Below are 6,000 nucleotides of genomic sequence, written 5' to 3' on the forward strand. Positions count from 1 at the left end.
ACCCACAGTTAGCAGGCATGACCTAGATGAAGATCCAGCAAAGGAGACTGAGGAATGGTCACACAAGTAAGATGAGAACTAGGAGAGGAGAATCCCAAAAACCTAGAAAGAAGAGAATATCAAAGCGGGGAGGAGAATCCCAAAAACCTAGAAAGAAGAGAATATCAAAGTGGGAAACAGTGTTCAACAGTATCACTGGCTGCAGAGAAGCCAAGAGCCATAAAGATTGAGAAAAGGTCACTGGATTTGGCAACTAAGAGATCATTGGTTTGAGGAGAGCAGTTGTGAACTGGATGTGAACAATCCTATAGAGTAAGTGTAAAAGACTGTACCTCTCTTTGGGGAGTATGAATATGCAATCTGACACCTCCTTGAGACCTTAAGATCATAAATCCAGAGATATGAGACCTCAGAGGTCATCTGTTCCAATCCCCTAATTTTGTAGATGGGAAAACTGAGGCCCGGAGGGGAACTGATTTGCCTAAGCTCACACAGATTGTAAGTGGTAGACATGCTGCCTATTATTGAAGATGTCTCGTTGATGAATATGGGAAGAACCCTGAGCAATGTCTACTCCACTGAGGATGAATGATTGAATCTCAACAATGATATCAATTATTTTGCTTGAGACTATTGTGGATCTGAGCCACTAGGTCATAAAAAGATATAGACCAATCAGAGTCTGTTTGGAAGAACATCCGGCCTGAGCTGAGCAGAGAAATGACCAGAGGTTTTAGAGTTTAGGTGAATTGGGGAAAGAGGAAAAAAAGGTGGAAAGAGCAGGCAGAAATAGAAAACCAGCCTTTCCAATAAAGTCTGTAAAATTAAGGGGTTGAATTAGATCATCTCTGTGGTCCCTATCAGCTATACAGGGGTTGTCATTCTGGGATCTATAAACTGGTTTTTTAAAGTATATCATTTATAAAAGTCTTATAGAATAATTGGTTTCTTTTGTGATCCCACATAGTTTGTTTTATGCATTCAAAAGTATTATTTTGAGAAGGGATCCATAGGCTTCACCAGACTGCCAAAGGGATTCATGACACATGAAGGGTTAAGAATCCCTGTTCTGTTGGGTTAAATTTTTTTTTAATCTTACACTTGGATGCAAAAGCAATTTCACAAGTACAAGATGTGGGGGACTCATGGTTAAATTGGAGTTTGTCTGGAAAAGATCTGAGCAATTTTAATGGACTATGAGTTCAGTACAAGAAAGAACTATGACATGGTACCTTCCCCTGCCCCACCCCCCAAAAAAGCTAATGCAAACATTAAGAGAGTTATAGCTTCCAAAAGTAAGAAAGTGTTAGTTTCTTTGGACTTTGTGGTGAGACCACATCTGATGTATCATGTTCAGTTCTGGCTGCAATAACTTAAGGACATCAGTAAATTTCAGAACATCTAGTTTAGGCCAACCAGGACATCCTTGAGTCCATGACTTAAGAGAATAAATTGAATGAATTGGGAACGTTGGCATAGAAAATGTTTAGCATGGGCAGCTTGGTGACACGGTGGATAGAACACAGGGCCTGGAGTAAGGAAGACATCTTCCTGAGTTCAAATCTGTCCTCAGACACTTACTAGCTAGTGACCCCGAACAAGTCACTTCACCCTGTTTGCCTCAGTTTCCTCATCTGTAAAATCATCTGAAGAAGGAAATGACAAACCACTCTAGTATCTCTGCCAAGAAAACCTCAAATGGGGATCAAAGAGTCAGACACAACTGAAGCGACTGGACAATGACAACAGGTATATTATAGTGGAACTTCCTTTGAGACATGCATTAGTCTAGATAACCATTGGCGTCCCTGCCTACTCTAAAACTCTGCAATTCTTATTCAGTCACAGGCTGAACAAGATGACTTCTAGGGTCTCTTCAAAGTCTGAGATTCTGGGATTTCAAAGATGAGTAACACTACATTACAGAATACATGATGAAGCTCAAATTGAGGTCCTCAAGACTACGTGTTCTAGAGTTTTCCAGCTAACTCACAAGTGAAGTATAAAAGTAAAGTATAGAAGTGAGGCCTACCATTCCTCACAGCAAAGATTTCTGTGGCCCATCTATAAGAAGCCTAGTTGTTAGCCATGAGTGACTCTTCTTAAAAGAAATCACATGAGAAACCACATATAAAGGGCTTTGCAAAACTTTAAAGTACGGTAAATGCTGAGTATAATAAAAGTAGCACCTATTTGTATGATCTTAGGCAAATCTCTTAACCTCAGTCCAGGCCACGGTTTCTTCATCTGTAGAATGAAGAGGTTGGACCAGATGTACACTGAAATCTCTTCCAGGGTTAAAGACCATGATCCTGTGATCAACACTTGCTCCAAAAGGGTAAGCCCAGCTGATGATTTCATTAATTCAGCTCCCTAAGGGAACATGGAGTCCAATTGATGTTAGCTCAAACAAAACAACCTCAACCGGCTGGAAAAGAAAGCTTAATTTCAGGTTCCTAAGAAATTGGCATTGAAAATAAACATAAGAAGTTTGAAAGGGAGGGAACCAAGCACCCAACCCTTAGAAAACTCTCTGAAACCAGGCCTCCTGATTCATTTCCCACCAAGTAGCAAAATAGCCCAGCAATCATCATAAACCTGACACTTTCACTACCCTGGACTAGGAAATTACAAGCAATTTTCCAAGGCTGCTCATGCCTGGTTTAGCCCTCCAATTTCAGATTTAGTTTTCAGAGGGAGCTGAGAGTCAGGATGTAAACAAGATGCAAACAAGAAACCAGCCTATTTGTTTATTTTCAAAGGGGTCTAGCCATGTGACTGGTTAATTTCTTGTTTGCTCCTCAGATTGTTGGTTTGGGAGTGAGGCAGCAGAGCAGGCCAAGCCTGATGAGAGTATGAAAATTAAAGAGGGAGTGGGGCAGAATCAAACAAGAAATTGACCAGTTTTTCTCCCTCCCTCCCTCCCCCTCCCCGCCCCTGTGTGTGTGTGTGTGTGTGTGTGTGTGTGTGTGTGTGTGTGTGTGTGTGTGTATGTGTGCCTGCCCCAGGTCACAGGAATTGCATAGTTACAATGGCAGGTCACATTTAGCCAAAAAAGTCTGTACTTATGTTCAAGTAATCAAATCATGTCTAAGTCAGAAAATAGCTTAAAAACTATCTAGTTCAATCCTGTGATTTTACAGATGGAGAAACCAAGAGCGGCCATTGTATCTTATTAATCTTTGTATCTTGATTGAATGAAATCAAAAATGTAAAGTATTATATAAATGTTATTATTGTTAGTATAATCATCATCTCCCCTAGCATCAAGCACAGTGTTCTGCTCACAGTAACTGCTTCATATTTATTCACTGAAATTGAGACACACCCAAGGCCCTACAGCTAGTTATTAGCAGAACCAGGACCAGTATCCACTTCTTTGTTGTGTCCTTTCTACTACATCAGAATATTTCCTTCTGACTCTCTTACCTGAAACCAGTGGCAAGGAAAAGAAATTGAATTGTGTTGTAGAGGAAGGTGCGATTATAGATTTAGAACTGAATGTCCCCTGTAGCCCAACCCCTACATTTTATAGATGACAAAATTAAGACCCAAAGACATCATGTGATTTGTACAAAGTCACACAACTAGTAAGTGGGAGAGCTGGAATTCGAACAAAGGTCCTCTGATTCCAAATCTGTTAAGGTTGGAGCAGGTGGCCTTTGGGTCCCTTTCAACTCAGAGATTCTGTGGAACAAAATTCAAAACCAGGTTTGGTTCCAGGTGTCCCAACTCGAGCTTTGTCCCTGCCCTCGGCTGATGACTCCTCCATGCTTTCTTCAGCCCTTTCTCCAGATCCACCGCCATGCTGCTGCTGCTGGGTCATGAGAGCAGTGGAAAGTTCTGGCCTTGCTCTCTCCTTTCACACCTGCTCTCTTTTCTCTCACAGATTCTGGACTCTGGCTCTCCACTGCAGGTTACCACTTAATTGCTTTGACTTTCCTCCTGTCTACAAAGTCCCATGCTGCCAAGGCACACAGGGGCAGAAGTACCCATGACTTGTCCTCAGAGCCCTGTTTGTCTCTTAGACAGTGTGTACATTTACATGTAATTAGGCAGAGGGACACGTAAGCCTCTATAAAATACAAATGATTGCTCAGACACAAGGTCCAACTTCTCCAGACTGTCCCATTGCCAACAGCCCTAGATATCTCACACTGAGATAGTAATGTGTAGTAGCATCATTCCCACTCCCCACCCCCACCTCCACAGAGAACTTAGGAATGCAAAGCAACTTAGAAATCATCAAGTTCATGTCCTCTTGTTTTTAAAAAAAGGCCCTTAGAAGTGAATAGATTTAAATCTCTGTGACAGGGGCAGCTAGGTGGCGCAGTGGATAGAGCAGTGGCCCTGGATTCAGAAGGTCCTGAGTTCAAGTCTGGCCTCAGACACTTGACACTTACTAGCTGTGTGACCCTAGGCAAGTCACTTAACCCCAATGGCCTCACCAAAAAAAAAAAAAAAAACTCTGTGACAAAGCCGTTACTAGAAGCCCGATCTGCTGACTCCCAGAGCAATGTATTCTCCACAGAACTACATTGCCTCCCATTCTTCTTGTTTGCTATAGCCAAATGAGACCCTGCTAGGCTGTTCAAGGACAAGTTGATAGGCAAGACCAACCAGTGCACTGCTTTTTAAATTGATTGAGAGGGGGCAGCTAGGTGGCACAGTGGATAAAGCACCGGCCCTGGATTCAGGAGTACCTGAGTTCCAATCTGACCTCAGACACTTGACACTAGCTGTGTGACCCTGGGCAAGTCACTTAACCCCCATTGCCCCGCAAAAAACAAACAAAAAAAAAACAAATAAATTGATCGAGAAACATTTAAGCTCCTACTATGTGCCGGGCACTGTGTTGCATTGGAGTATAGTAGGTAGCATGTTGGACTTGGAGTCCAGAAGATATGCATTCAAATACTGCTTGAGAGACTTACTAGCTGTGTGACCTCAGGCAAATCACGTACTTTCTCTGTGCTTTCAGCTTCTTTCTCTTCTATAAAATGAGCATCATGATCAGATCTCTTAGGGTTGTTTTGAAGATCAAATGAAATGACAGAGGTAACATGTTTTGCTAACCTTTAAGCCCAATATAAATGTGAATTATGACTGCTACAGATGAGGAAACAGACCCAGAAAAAGTAAATTGCTTCCCCATGGTCATTTAGGAAGCACATAGATGAGCTGGAATTTGAACCCAAGTTACCTAACTATAAATCCTGCGCTCTTTCCTCTACATTATATGCCATGAGAACATCACTGACAATTCAGATCCTGTTCAATGAAAGAATCCTAGAACCGTAGGAAGCCTGAACTGAAAAGGACTCAGCCATTATCTGGTCCAACTCCCTTTATAGAGGAAGGAGCTAAGGCTTCCTTCTCCCCATTCCTCCTGAGAGAAGTTGAATGATAACCTCAAAATCACAGGGATAATTCCAAAACCAGGGCTAGAACTCAGGTATCCTGATTCCCAGTGCCATGCTTTTTCCACTGCACCACTCCTGTTCTTCCTGTTTCCTACAACCAACTGAGACCCTGCCAGGTTATTCAAGGACCAGTTGGCAGCCAGGGAACACCAGAAGGCACAGTTACTGCCTGCTCTTCTCCCAGAGAGTTTTGCCTCAGGGCCAGGCTGGAGCCATGCCTCTAACAGCTGCATTGAGCTGACTTCCATCAAGAGGCTGAAGCTGATGCAGAGCACAACTCATCATGCTCCCACAGAGGTTTGTGATCTGCCTCACAGGCTGGACGAGGAGGGTGTTTCCAGACTTTAACCCATAGACCCTCCCAGCAGGACAAATGACCCAGAACACTACCTGCTAGGTCCACTTAATATGGAAAACTCACCATAATAATTGAGAATCTGAACACTGCCTTTAAAGTACTGCCAAAGCACAATGCAGAAGGGAATAGACTTGCATCAGAAGATCAGAGTTCAAGTCCTGCCTAGGTGATTTGGGACGTGTCACTTAACTTCTCTGAATTATCCATAAAACAGCAGGA

The sequence above is a fragment of the Dromiciops gliroides genome, chromosome 2 (genome assembly GCF_019393635.1).
Source record: "Dromiciops gliroides isolate mDroGli1 chromosome 2, mDroGli1.pri, whole genome shotgun sequence".
Classification (NCBI taxonomy): Eukaryota; Metazoa; Chordata; class Mammalia; order Microbiotheria; family Microbiotheriidae; genus Dromiciops; species Dromiciops gliroides.